Source organism: Marmota flaviventris, chromosome 18 (genome assembly GCF_047511675.1).
Source record: "Marmota flaviventris isolate mMarFla1 chromosome 18, mMarFla1.hap1, whole genome shotgun sequence".
Lineage (NCBI taxonomy): Eukaryota > Metazoa > Chordata > Mammalia > Rodentia > Sciuridae > Marmota > Marmota flaviventris.
In genome coordinates, this window is record NC_092515.1 from 43,698,658 (window position 1) to 43,714,115 (window position 15,458).

The following is a 15,458-nucleotide window of genomic DNA, read 5'->3' on the forward strand; positions in this document are numbered from 1 at the left end:
TGTTTGTTTGTTTGCTTCTGTTTTTAAGGATGACTGTGGCCAGCAGCTCTGGGTCACAATGCCTATTCCACAGGCATTGGAATATTTGACTTCCTCTTCTTGGAATAAAAGCTACGCAAAGTTCTTCAAAATAGGCTATTCTTAATTTCTAGTTGAAAAAATAAATCTAACAGATTTCCTAGAAGTGAAATTAAATTCAAGTATTTTCTATTTAACTTTTGACTCTGTTTCATTGCTACCTCATTCTAATTGTCCCTATTATCTAGAAAAATCAGAAATGTCACTCTCACCTCCTATTGAAGAATTGAAAGGGCGGATGCAATGAAGAGACCCATTTAGCTTGGCAGAAATGAGCTGATCATCATTCACAGACATACCCACGAGAGAGACGCATTTTTGTCTGCTGAACCAGGTTTCAAAGCAGATGACCAAAAATTATGCACAAGGGAGACAAGTGGACTCTACAACTTCCAAATCAGGCTGATGCATTTGCAAGGAGGGGTAGATCTGCTTTGATGACAAATGTTTTCATTCATTGAATTTTCTCCTAACAACTACTGACCAGAGCATGGGAGAAAATGCTGGGAGCTCCCAAAGTTGAGGTTGTCTCCCCAAACAGATCCTCATCAATATATGATCAACATATGAGTATCTGGGACATCTCCAAAGATCAATGGGTCTAGTCGCAGCTGATGCCCATCTCTTGAACAATAGCTTGTGTGGACTGCGGAAAAGACCTCTGGCCTTATGTGGAAAGAAATGATTTTGTCAACAATTTTGCGGATTTGTTCAGGAAAAGGAAGAAGAGTGCCAAAAGACCCAGCTAGAGGTAAAGTCAAACTTTTAACAGATACAGATGCCAAGCATAAAAGTTATGGCATATCACCATAGACAACTTACCTTCTCTATGGTTGGGTTCTCTCATTTATACGATTTTGGATATTAACAGTACCTACCATATCAGACTTTTGCAAACTTTAAAGGAGGTGATGACTTTAAAGAAAGTCTAAGCCTGACAAGGGTCAGCATGCAGCATCTGTTAACTGATACAATTATGGCTGTTCTCTCCCTTCATTTTCTGTTCAAAATATACTACAGATCTCTGTTCACTTGTTTAATAAATAACTTTTACCTGTATATTTTGGGCCAGATATAGTGCTTACAACTAGGAGCTTGGTGGTCCCAAAATAAACCCTGCCCTCTAGTACCTCAAGGTATAGCTAGGAAAGCAGAAACTAAATAGACAATAATGATCCAACATGGAAATCACAGAAAGGGGTGTCATCCCTGTCTGGAAAGGATTGTCCAAAAGCTGACCACAGCTCAGTCTTAGGGGATCAGAAATAACTCTTCAGACACAGTGAGGTCCAAGCTAAGCTAAAAAGAGAGTAAGAATGCTTTTAGAAAGAGAGGGGTTATATGGTTTTAGGGAAGTGAAAGTGTGTGATATGGGTAGATTCTAGAGGGCTGGGTGTGGAGAGAGTGGCTGAGAGGTGAGTCTGCAAAGCATTCAGAAGTCCTAGAAGCTCATTCAGGAGCTTATGTCTCTATTATTGAAAGGGGTTAAGTGGGAGAGTGTTGTAAAGTCTGGATCAGGGATAATGTTCAGAAAGTGTGTGGAAGATTCTCTTATTGGAGCTGATGAGGGAGAACTAATTCTTGAGGCAAAAACAAAATACTAACAAATGAAAACACCTGTTAAGTGGCAATTCCAGTAACATTGGAGAGAGGCGGTTGGGATTACATCTGGATGGTGGCAGGAGGAAGAGAGGAAAACAGAAATATTTCTGAGATAATTGCAAGTTCACAGTAGGAATGAACAGGAATGCATTGCCATGGGAGGGGAGGAACTGAGAGGCATGAAGGATTCTTCCTGTGTTTCCGACTGGGGTGAACTATGATGCTGTCACCCAAATGCGGGACACACAGGAGAAAGCTAAGGGCTAGAGAGGATATCATGATGTGCATTTGGCCTGGCATTCAAAGCACCTGCTGGCCATGTACATGAGCATGAGCCACAGACGTGTAGGTAGGTGTGTCTAGAACCCCCAGATGTGGGATGTCCTGCTTACAGAGTTAATCCTCAAATTTCTAGCCTGGTATTTGGATGCCCTATGAAAATAGCTGCAATTACCACTGACCAGATGGAATGCAGGCAAATGGATTGTAGAATTCTAAAACTTGAGAACTCTTAGACCCTAAATCCAATCACCACGTGGCCCCAGAAAAGAGCTCATTAACTTAAGAGCACACAGACCCTATCTAGCAGAGCTGGGCCCAGGAGTTAAAATCAGGCCTGCTGGATCCTCATCAAGGCTCTTGGCTTTTGAGATCTATAAGGTTCAGCCTCCCATCAAGCTCTTCCTTGTGGGATATAAGCCACCTTATCCTATTTTAAGAATTCTTTTCAAAACAAAGAAAAGAAAAAAATACAACATGAAAATCATCTCAATCAACATGTCCAGCCAAGTCCTTGCTAAAGAATCATAATATTCTATGGTTTCTTCTCTCTCTTCTATATTAAAAAGAGATATCATCCCTGTACTGACACATAGTAAGTGTCCCATAAAGAGAATACCTTGAATGACCTTGAAAAATCCTATTCCTCAAAGTCCAAGAAAGTAGGCCTCACCCTCTCTCTCAGATCTCTACTTTGGATTGGATAAAGGTCCTAATGAAGCTAGGCTTAAGGAATGGGTCCAGCAGGCATAATTTCCATCTCCACATACATATCAACATGTGGCTCACTCAGTAATGTTGGTCCATCTTACCTTCTTCACCCATTGGATACTTGCTGCCAATTTCTATAACATACTCCACCCATCTGATTGGTCGCTCAACAAATGACAGAACAATTGAATATCACGGAGCCACCAAGCCAAAAGCACAGTGATTTCTGAAAAAAAAAAAAAAAAAAAAGCAAAAAAGATATTTAGTAATTTAGAGATGACAGGGCTTGATAAGATGATCCACTACTTTACACAGGGGATACATAGTTGCAGAAGACAGGCTTTTCTATTGGAAGATAACAGATCAGATGTGCAAAGAAAGAGTTACTCTGGGTTTTCTGTGCTGGGCTGTACTGCCTGGATCTGGTCTGATTCATCTTCAAATCTACTAAAGTGTCTAACACATTCCCTAGCCAGAGCAGCTGTTCATATATTTGTTGAATGAATGAAAAGAAGTACATGAAGTATCTAAACAGCTGTTGTCTTTAAAAATGGGGGTACTGAACCAAGAAAGGTGTCGACTGGCGTAGCTTCTCTGACAAGAAAACAAAGGAATACTTGAATGCCCTTCATCTCTAGAGCTTCTACCTTCTAGGACCAACTCACATCTGCATGGGGAGTGTCAACAGCAACTTTCATTGATTTCATTTATTGTGCTTTGGTTTTTTTTTTTCCAAATCTACTTTTCCCTCCTCATCTTGCTTCCATCCAATGGTTCCTCAACTTCGTCCAAAATAAGCAATATACACCCTTCTTATTGAAGGACAGTAGATGAATAGTAAACCTACTAAGTTATCCTTAGCACCATGTTTCTGATAACTGTACCAAGAAGAACAAAAAATATATATATTTTTTCTATGCTGTTGCTAAGATGTCATGGGCATAGCAGCACTGAGATTATTTACAGACACACATGGAGTCATAGAGGAAAACCACCTGGAGCCATTCACTCAACAACAGCTAATGGATGGGGAAAGGGTCCTACTTGGCAACTATATTGCTTGTATCCAGTCCTCAAAAAATGGCACATGCCTGTAATCCTAGTGGCTGGGGAGGCTAAGGCAGGAGGATAGGAAGTTCAAAGCCAGCCTCAGCAACTTCAGGAGGCCCTAAGAAACTCAGTGAGACCCTGTCTCTTAAAAAAAATATTTTTAAAAAAGGGTTGGGGATGTAGCTTAGTGGTTAAGCACTTCTTGGTTCAATCCCCAATACCAAAACCAAAACCAAAATAACCCCAGCAATAAACCACACGCTTACTCATAACCCTGTGTAGACTCCAGGTAAATCTGAGCTGATCCTGGGTAACCAATAAAATATAGCAAAGGTGGTATTGTATGGGCCTCAGGTGAGGGTCAAAGAAGCACAGCTTCAAACTAAAGAGAATCATCCTCGCGCCCTCAGATCTAAAGGTATTTGCCTTGATAGGTTTAGATTCATTTGGACCCATCACCCTTTTTACCTTCCAGTTTCTCTCTTTCCAAATGGAAGCGGCTGTCTATTTTATGTCTGCCTACTATTATATCAGAGAAGCACATAATTTCTCTGGTTTCACAAGTTCACAGTTGCAGGGAAATTTTGCATCAGGATAAATTGTATCGAGTCTCTCACCTGTACTGATTCAGATGTCATTTAGATGAGACATTGGACTTTAATGTTGAAGTTGAAACAAGATAAGATTTTGAGAGCTATTGGCATGAAATAAATACATTTTATTTGCAAAATGGCATGGGTTTTGGACTGAATATTTGTGACCCTGAAATTACACATGTTGAGGTTTACATAAGGTCAGGGAGGTGGGGCTCCCATGATAATCCCATCATAGCATTCGTAACGAAGCTAGAGAATGAACATGTTCTACTCTTCCTGTTCCCTCTCACTCTCCTCTCTCTCCATCTGTCACTTTCTCTCTGCTTTGGAAGGATAATGAGAAGATGAGAAGACGACCACCTGCAAACAAGGAAGGAGACCCCCAACTCCAAGAATCAAATCTGCTGACACCTTCCTCTGAGACTGCTCAACCTTCAGAACTATGAGAAATAAATTTCTCTTGTTCAGGCTCCTCAGCCCTTGGTATTATGTCATCACAGTCTGAACTGATTCCTACAGAGACCCTGTGGCCTGCCTTGTGCTCTTTGAAGGCTTGCTCTTGGAGAAGCCAGCAGGCATGTGTGGAGTCTCAATGCTCTGAACCATCATACCGTGAGCAATCGTACCCAGCCAGCCAGATGCTGCCCACCTTCTTCTGCTTCAGCCAGAAGGTGAGTAAAGGTGCCATCTTGGACACTGCACCCCTTCAAACCTTCACATAGCTCCCATCATCTAATTACCAGGCATGAGAGAAATCCTAGGAAAAACCATCTAAATGAATTCACAAAACTCCCAGAACTATAGGGGATAGGTATAAATTGGAGTGTCATGTTAGTCATCAGTAGGTAACCAGAATGCTATAAACAGGGATGAAAAAGGCACTTTCCAGGGGCCTATGCAATACAACCACCCCGAGTATCAAAAGCCCCATTTCGCCCAAACTCAAAGGGATATAATTCTTGCTGAAGGTATTCAGCCAATAGCCCCCAAAGAAGACTTCAGGGCCCGTGTTTCTGCTGTTTTCCTTCTCCAGACTACAGTCTGTCAACGATGCAGCTCTTATCTGTCGTCAGCATGTTTTTAAAAGTTCTCAAAATGGATAAAAAGTGAACTGGACTCCCCACTTTGTCTTGCATTCTTTACCTCCCTGAAAAATGCTTTCTATAAAACTTCTTTCGCCAAAGCCTGCAGAACCAATGAAAAGCTTCAGAAGTAAAAGCAAACAAGAAAAAAAAAAAAAGATGATGACAAGGATGAATCATCTGTGAATTCTCATCACTGCAAGCTTCTGCAAAATAGGAGCTGTGAAAATTTCATGTGCAACAAGAAGACCTTGTGCCTTAGAAAGAAAACGATAAATTCAAGCATTCTAAGTTGTTCTTTGGGCTTTGGGGAGAGTTGATGGGTCTGAGAGGGCTCTGCGGGTTGGCTGTACATCTTCTCTCCGTATAGACCTTCTCAGTTGGGACATTCACTTTCCCTCATCTTCCCTGCATCTCAGGAACCCCTGGGAACTGGAACCATGTGTTCCCTCCTGAGCCAAAACGCGACAGTCCAGACTTGCTGCATCTGCCTCCTGGCTACTCTTAGGATCTCCCCACTTCATTTTTCCAGGCTTGCAAACCATTACAGCCCTGGGGTAAAAAAAAAAAAAAAAAAACTCTCTCTCTCTCTCTCTCTCTCTCTCTATATATATATATATATACACACACACACATATATATATATATGTGTATATATATATATATATATATATATATATTTTTTTTTTTTTTTTTTTTTTTAATTTAGAGACAGGGTCTTAGTGAGCTGCTTAGGGCCTAGCTATGTTGCTGAGGCTGGCTTTGAACTCTCAGTCCTCCTGCCTCAGCCTCCCGAGCCGCCGGGATAACAGACGTGTGCCACCATGCCTGGCCATAACTTTCTCTTTGTGAACAAAATAAAACAAATGTTGTGGCTTATAGATCAACATGTATGGGTCCTCTTTGAGAATGTGGGCTCAGCCAAGCCAGGTGTATATCAGAATAATTGTCAACAACCCCCAAAATAAATAAATAATATAATATAATATTATATATACATATGTATATATGTATATATGTTCATATGTGTGTATATATATATATATGTGTGTGTGTGTTTGTGTGTATATATGTATATATTACTGGTAGTGGGGTTGGAAAATAGTCCCCTTCCATTTACTTCATGAGTGCATGCTGTAGGATCCTAAGACTTATGTCTGAATGTTCTGTGAGCTCAACCCATTATAGGTACAACAGGGATCATAAGCTAAAAGGTTGACACCTCCATTTTACAGACATAAAAACTGAAGCTAAGTGATAAATGTCCAATCGCATAGGGCAAGAAAGTAGCATAGCGGGTGGGGTGGAGTTAGCTCATTAAGAGACATCCACTCCTTTCTACAAGTTATAAAGATGAGACCCACTTCCCAGGGTAGATCATGCCCAACCCTCTGGGATATGGCCAAAGATAATTTCTACTTTTTGGCATAATGACACAACAGGGAATTGAGATATTCTGAAATGGAGCTGATTAAAACAAACCATGATTAAATATTCATATTTTGCTATTGTATAATCAAGTGAAAAGCTAGGTGTTTGAAACATTTATTAGGTAAAGAAATGGAGCAGTAGCCTTACATTTTCCTACCTTCTAGAAAGATCACCTTGCTTTGCTGATGTAGCTCTGTGCTTTTCTTGCTCTGTAAGCAGAAGGGGTTATAAGTATTCAACAGACCCCAAATGCCTACAGATGAGACCTTTGTTTGGGGGTTTTCACATGTTCCTGACATCATCAAAGTGATGGTGAAATCAATTAATAATCACTACTGGGTGTTTTTCTTTCCTGTTATCGTTGAAGTTCTGAAACCATATGGTGAAGCATATTTTGTAGGATAGGTTTGTAGGTTCTGATTTTTTTTTTAAATGGAAGAAGCAGATAGCTATAAAGTGTGAGAGAACAGCAGCACTTAAAATGCAGGCTTTGCCTCTTTTAAGCTAATTTGACTTTGGGCAAGCAAGAACTTTCTGTGCCTCAGTTTCCTCTCTACAAAACTTAGATCATTAACCATTTTGGAAGGTTATTATGAAGAATAGTGATAATAAATTAAACACCTCCCTTAATATAAACAGTCAAAAATCAATAACTATCATTATAAAAAGATAGACATTGCAATTTTACAATGGTATAAGATTCAAAGTTGAATCTTCCATTGTATGTCTGCTATTCATAAAGTCTTATGGTATGCATGCAAATATTTGTATAAAGCCAAAGACTGGAATACTTGCATACGTTGATATGCAGTCACAAAACATGTAATTAATATTCATCTCTAAGCATTTTCCATACTATTCTTTTGCAATATGAAGAAACTGAGTCTCAGAGAAGCTCAGGGAGCCCTGGAAGCACTCTGGCTCAGCTAAGATCTCTGCTCCCACTGTGTGTTTGAGGACTGCCAGCAGCCCATAGCTCAAACTTCCTGTCAAAATCTCCAAGACTGGCTACTCTGTGCCTGGATGGGGGTGATGCCCAACGTCTAATTACAAGAAAACATCCATAAAGAGTTCCTGGGCTTCAAATGGATTTGACACAGCGGCCCTTTAAATGAAACTCAACACGATTATCTTATTTCTCTTTAGCAGTTTTGCTAAGTAAGCCATGGCTTTAGAGGTACCTAATACAAAGTGACAACTTTTGCCGTTTTCCAAACGCCCGATGGAAGGGCGTAGAGAGAGTCCATTGTCACCATGGTAATTACTGCACAATACCTGACGGCCAATGGACAATCAGGAGGCTCGGGCAGCCGCTGAATCCGGCATTGTCCTGGCCTGATAAAAAGATTAGAAGCCCTGAAAAGCGGGGGAGCAAGATCTCACAGCTCTTTCCCTGGGCCCTGAAAGGCCCATTGTGCTACCACCATAAATTCTGGGTTCCCCGGGCACTTGACAACTAAAGCCAGGGATAATAGAATTCTTGTGTCCAACAAAACAGTCCTTGTCCGATGCCAGTCTTATCAGCCGCATTTACAAATGTCTTTCGTTGTACCCAAATAATTCCCTATTAGAAGGGCTATTGGGAGCAGAACTAAATAAATATTCACAGCCTTTGTAATATCTTTGGGAAATGAATAAACAAACAGTCATCTAGCATATGAGCAAACCTCCTGCTACTCACTAGACATTTTATCCCCATTTCTTACCCAAATTATAGAGTTTCACTTTCTCTTTAACATACTGACAATTGTCATACCGGAAGCTCCAGTTCTATCTCTGTATACCTGGTATATTGTCCTGATGCTTTTGCATGCATTTTCGAACATTAAATTCCCCAACAGCACTGGGAGGGGCTTGACTTATTCCATCCCCACCTCCCCCAAGAGGAGGAAAGCAGGTGTCCGAGAAGTAAAGAACTTGCCCAAGGTAGCCAAGCAATGATGACAGTGGGAATTCCAACCTGGGTTCCCTGGCTCCAAAGGCCTGGCCCTTCTCACTCTTCCAATGTGATTTTTCTAACCAAATGAAAAAAAAAGTGAAATAAAAAGGCAAAATACGTGGGGGTCATCTAAGCACATCCACTATAAAAATCTGCATATACACACAGAGCCTATTTATATTGTTCAACAATCTGCGAACACCTAGAATAAAACAAAAATCCGAAGTCTTTCTCTAGGAGCGTGTCTTTTATTTTCATTCTAAAATGCTAGCAATTTTGCTCTTTTACTTTCATCCTATGGAGATGGCAAACAAACAAAATTAATAACATCAAGCCTCAAAAAATTTTGAAAGCTATCCATGCGGTTGACTGGTCATGCTTTAAAAAGAATTGCTGGGTTGCAAAGCAACCAGTGGGCACATGATCAAATATGCTCTAGAACCACATTTACCTCTCTTCTGTGTTTTATTTTATTTTGCTTACTTGTCTCTTGGTTCTGATTGAAAATGATGCCCGTGGCAAAACAGACACTGTCTTGTTGACAAAAGTCACCAACTAGAAGGAAAAGAATTTATATTTTAAAAACGACCATATTAAAACCCCAAATGGTTTCCTGTGAGGTCCAGCAATGACCATGCTAATTAACACAGCTTATGCATGTCTCTCAGGTCTGCCCCAGCCTTACCTACACACCTGACCTCCTCCCCAGTAAGCCCTGCTGTTGGCTGACCCTGGCAGGTCCTGCATTTAAGTGCCTCTCTGCACACACTGCTCCCTGGGCTATTCTCTTCCATTCTAGTTACTTAGGTGGGACTTCCCTTCACTTCCTTGGAGGGCTCCATATTGGATTCCCTTAATGTACTCTATTGCTTTTGCTTTTCCCATGGGTAGAGCCCTTTGCATAATGGATACTTGCCTCCATTCAACTCTGCATCTAAGGAAACTGTGAGGTATGTGAGGACTGAAATCACATCTTATATGCATCTCTGTTGGCCCAGGTCAGTACACTGCTAGCCCTCTACAGGGCAGGCTTTTGGAGTAGTCAATGAGTGATAACAGTTACACAAACAGATATAACAAAACTATTATATGTATATGCATATATATATATATATATATATATATATATATATATATATATATAAAGTAATTTTCTAAAATATGTAGAAAAGTTAAGTAATTTCCTAATATATACATATATAAAAATAGCTATTGACCTTTTATCTTCTTGTTTTCAGATGGAAGGTCTAATTTGTGATGTGTTTCCATGGATTATGATGCTGTACTCGCTTGACTCAAATTAGTCAGCCTTGATAAATGCAATGAGATTCTATTTGGTTTGTTTTCAAAGATAGTTAAAAATCAGTAAGTAGGCTATCATTTTGCAATCAGCTATTAACAAGAAAAGTCAGGGAAACCAACAGGTGTTTTCTGACTAGAATAACATGCATGTATTTGTGCAAGCATTGAGTTTGGAAAGGTGTTATCCATATTTTCCAAATATTCAATATGCTACATGCCAAGTGAAGCATTTTATCATCTTTGGACATTTAAGGCATGATTGGAATCTCATGCACATGATGTGCACATCTACCTGCTCAGGAGTTGAGCAGTAACAGACACAACTTAATCCAAACAGGAAATGACTATTCCTGACATTTAGTAGGAGCTTGTAAGATGCCAGATGCAAGGCTAAGCAATTTCCTATAATATATAATTTAATATTATAAAAATATTTGAAGTCAATTTTTTTGATATTTTCTTATTTCATAACTAAGAAGATGAGGTACAACAAGGATGAGTGAAGTTAGCCACAATAACAAAGCCACTAACCCACGAGGCGGGATTCTGACACAGGCTGGTTGAATCTGTAACAATGCATCCAACTTCTATATTCAACTGCATTCTTCAGATATAAACTAGGGCACTCATTTAGGGAAATAGTCCAATGAGTTTAAAAAAAATGACTAAGAACTATATCCCTTTACAGTGCTACCACACCATCCAAAGAAAGCCATTGTCAAAGAAGAACCTACAAAGTATTGAAGGACCACAACAATTCTTACCACACCCAAGAACAGTATTTCTAATTTGTTCACATCTAGGCAACTTTCAGTCAAGTAATCAAAATATCTGCAAACTTCTCTGGAGGAGGCAAATCTCCATATTCACAAACTTAGAGAAGCACATACACTCACACTGCAGTTTTAACTGTGTGTCCAAAGTACTTACAACTACCTTCTTAATGTAAGAAGAAGGGTAAGGTGTACCATCCGTAGAATTATGATATAGCAGGTGAGAGCTCCTTCTGGGGTCATTATGCTCAGATAGAAATAAAACAAGGTTTGTCAAAATTAAGTGGGACTTTCCTTTTGAAATGTGAAGTTACTTTTTTTAAAAAAAAAGTTATTTTGTTATTTACCTCTTGTGAAACATTCTGAAGATACAAGCTGTGAAAACGGGAAATTATCTATGAATTTTACAAAGTCAAAAAGTGTGTACTTGCTTACTGTGTATTAAGTAGACAAAAGTGCAAACTAAATGCTGTAGGAAAACTTTTGAACAAATGAATAAGGAAAGGAGGAGGAGAATCCTGGCACAGGATCTCACCTGGGCACACGTGCGTCTGCAGGGCTGCACTGAATGGGAACTTGTAATTTTCCTTAGACACAGATTTGAATTTGGCCACAGAGAGGCTGACATGAGCCAGGGAGAGAGTCCAGTGGGCGCTCTGCCTCCTCATCATACCTCATTAAGTACACTGGACTCATTCAGGGTCCACGGGAGAAGAAGTCCATTAAAATGTTTCAGTTTTAGTTTGCTGCACTTTATTGGTGAAATAACATTCTTCGCTGGTATGCACAAATTTTGATGATATTAAGGATGTTGGGAAAATCACCTGCCCATATCAAGAACCCAATTCTCTCACAGCAAGTTTTATCTAGGCTGGTCCCCCACGATTTACCTCTGAGGCACGTACACACACACATGCATAAAACCTCAAAGGACCATTTGACTTTATCTTTTTATTTCCCTCTCTCCCTTTATCCTTTTCTTTTCATCTTTTTTGTTTAATTCCTTGAGTAGTTAAAATTTATGTCCATGTCTACTAATTTAATTAGTAAAAACAAAGAACAAGGAGGAAAAAGAAATAAAACATTGTCCGACATAGTGTGGAGTTGGATCATCTTATCAGAATGGGGTTTGGATCACTCTGAGCAATCTTGTTCTTACATGAAGAGATGTGCTCAGATCAGAGGCTCAGAGGCTTGACCAGGTCCTCTGCAGCAAGATGCACTTATTAATCCTTTTGCACACAGCTTCAACCAAGAAAATGAGGCTGGATTTTGATACACATTCTCTTTGTGCTTTCTTGTCTTTGATATCTGCAACTGTCTGATACAGATAGATACAGATATAACCACAAATACTACCCACAAGTTGATCACTCATTTCTGGAAATACTTAAGCCACTTTCCTGATCCAGTATAAATTATGATATTCATTTGGCTCTGGGTACCAGAGTAGATTTGGTGAACCTTAAGTTTCTTTCCTACTTTGAGATTATAGAATTTTGTAATGGGAATAATCAATTCCCCTAGGTAAAGACATCCCACTTCCCACCACCAGGGTTCTAGTTTCATCTTTGGAAATATTGAGCCAGGGGCTTGTGCGTCTCTGACATCAACACAAGTTTGTGACTTTATGATCCAAACTTAATATCTTGATGATGGCCATCTTTAAGGTCTCTGCAGAAGACCTTGGGGACCAGCTGTGATGGGGGCAGGGGGGTATCTTTAGCTTCCGGTGTGACATGCAGGCAGTCATCTTTCTGAGTCCCTGACAAGATGTCACCCTCAGAGAAAGCCTACAGGATCCTATCTAGCCAAAGCAAGGGGCCTGTCACCCAGCAAGCAGAGATAGTTTGAAGAGTTAGAGACCCACCCCCTGCTGAGGGAACTCTTGATTCCAGTAGAACAGTTTTCACTGGGGGCTCTATGACTTATCAGTTCTGTCACTTAAGACTCAGGCTACCAAGCTGCCAAATGGGAATCATAACACCACAGAGCAGTGGTGAAGCAAGAGTCAGTGTATATAAATGACACTATTGTTTCTGGTACAAAGTTATGATTCACTAATATCAGTCAACATCATTGTCAAAGATATCAATTTTTTTTTCTGTTACAAAAGTTCAGTGTAAAGAAATTAGTGCAAGATCTGATACAATAGGGACCCACTAAATTGCTATATTTATTACTGGTATTAAATCACCATTGTCAAGACATAGGGAGCTCTGATGTCAATTCTCTTTCAATCCTGATCTCAGCTGCAAAGTGATTTGCAGCAATTCCCAAACAAATCTCTCTGAACAAAGAGAAGGCACTCTCGGGCTCGGAATGCATTCAGTGGCATTGCTTCCCTTTAATTATGTCTATTTCTGGGGTGACCCCATATTTATGACAAGAGGAACTGGTTGGGCATCAATGAGAGGAATACAACTTCCTTCAAAAATATTTAAGAGAAGTAGATGAGTCAAAGGAAAACACTATGTAAATAATAATTAGAAGAGGTCCCAGATACCGTGAAGACACACCTGGGTGGGTGACTGAAGGGGTGAGAACACCCATCCAATGCACTGCACTTACTTTGCAGAGTGGGGGACCAAACCCCCAGTGGGAGATGGGGGAGGGGTAGAGCCCATGGGATCTCAGCAGCCACAGATGCCCCCTCCCTTCTGCATCCCAGCATCTCTGCAGAGCAGCCTCCTGAGCATCCCATGTCAAGCCAGGCATATGAAGGGACTTCAATGAATGATGGTGGAACTCTCCCAAGGACAGAGGAAGAAATGCAGGGAGAGACAAATGCCAATCCTGACGTCGTGACAGAGGAGGGAACAGAGTCTAATCATTCCAGAAAACTAGGTCTTCACATAGAAGAAACTAGGTTGAAGATTCTCTGGGCCAGGAATTTACTTGTACTTCCCCTATAATTTGTGTCATGCATTTACACATACCCTTTTTTTATTCCAAAGGGGATTTCAGACTTCCCTCAAAGATGCATAGGATGGAGAAAAACGTAATACTGTTTTATATAGTAAAAAGGAGAAATTGCAGCATGGATAGAATAATATGTAAAAGTTTCAATTGCAAAGCTTGGCTTGTAAGTCATTTAGTTGCAAGGGCTGTGGCATACGAAACGGGGAGGACACACAAGGAGTCACATGGCCACAGTGCCTGAGAAGACAAACTGGTCCCCAGTCAGGTCACAGCCACTGGAGACACTGATGCCAGCATGCTCTGCATCCCACAGATGACCCTGCATCTGGTAAAGGGCAGCATCCTGAGAGTCACAACAATGAAAGCAGAACCACTGGGCAGTACAGAACTGCCACACTGGCAGGTGAACACACAGAGCCTCCCACCCTCAGGTGAGGGGCACAGAGAGGAAGGATGCATCACAGCACTCTCCGCCAGGAGAGCCTGTGAGCCACCATCCTCCACAGGCTGCTATGTGCTTGCTATAAACCACAGGCCTGCTTTTGCCACCTGTGGTGTCAAAGCACCTGAAGTCCCCTTGGGTCTGCCTCTTCTATTTTGAACAATAACCAAGCCCCTCCTGATTGTCCACATTCTCAACTTTATGCATGCACACACACAACACACACACACACACACACACACACACACACACTTCATGGAGCATCATATCTGTCAATCACCCATCCAGTCAGCAGACATTTCTTGAGTGTCTATTATGTGCCTGACCAAGTCAAAAAGTAAGGAGCCAAACAAATAGAGCTGCTCCTCCTACAGAGCTTTCCTCCAGCAAGTCAATAGCAAGGAACTGGATAGTGATGAATGACATAGAAAAAAATTAAAAGGTTAATAAAAGAGAGCAGATCACAGCTCTTTCTTTAGCATCCCTTTAAGCCAGCACAAACCTGCCCAGCACAGACTCAGCCACACTCTGTGTTTACAACAGTCCTTCTCAGCGCCCCGGGGACTTCAGTCCTTGACCACATTGTTTTGAGGAAACATATTGCCAACCATTTGCCTGCCACCCAGATCGCTGCAAGGTTACAAACAGCAAAATCTCTGTCACTTGCACCATATATAGCTCCTACTACACCCACTGCATAATTATCTGCATCTGATGCAAAGGATAAACACAGAGATCCAGACTTGAGGTTTGAGTGACATCACAAATCACAGGATGCTGAGGGCAAAACATATTTAATCCAGGGACTTTGCTGTCCTTGCCAGAACCTGGGTATTCCTAGGGTACCTCAAAGGCTGCTGGAGGAGCTGAGGTGAGGTGGGCAGAGCCTTGTGGGACTTCTGGGAACCTCACACCTTTCTCCTTCTTTCTATTTAATTCACCAACGCTCTTCTTTATCTGTTTTGTAGATTTTAGCATTTCGGGTAAGATCATATTTGCAAAAATCTGCATGAAGTTTATGGAATCAAGAGGGAAAAATAGAAACAATGAATCTAGTAGCTAAATGACTCCTTTGGATTTTTATAGAACCTCGGAGTGGATGGGCATGTTCAGATGTGGGCAGATCCACCCAACAGACAATGCCTGGGCGTTGACAGAAGGCTCACATGAAGTAGGGCAACTGTGTACTTGGAAGTGGGGATGGACAAGGGTGTGGAAAAGGGGCCTGTAAAACAGCAGAGGACTGTGCTT

General features: G+C 40.9%; 1 protein-coding gene across 2 annotated transcripts in view; it reads right to left on the reverse strand.

Annotated features, from left to right (window-relative positions):
• The window catches only part of Cdh11 (cadherin 11), a 149,473-nt gene that overhangs the window by 84,364 nt on the left and 49,651 nt on the right, over positions 1-15,458 (reverse strand). The window contains exons 1-2 of one of the 2 annotated variants that reach the window (XM_071605209.1): positions 4,338-4,355; positions 2,772-2,896 (exon numbers count right to left, since the gene is read on the reverse strand). The gene's annotated coding sequence lies outside the window, so the exon portion shown is untranslated. Of the gene's footprint in view, positions 1-2,771; positions 2,897-4,337; positions 4,356-15,458 lie in introns of those variants that run through there. The other variant, XM_027939085.2, reaches the window with a different exon arrangement.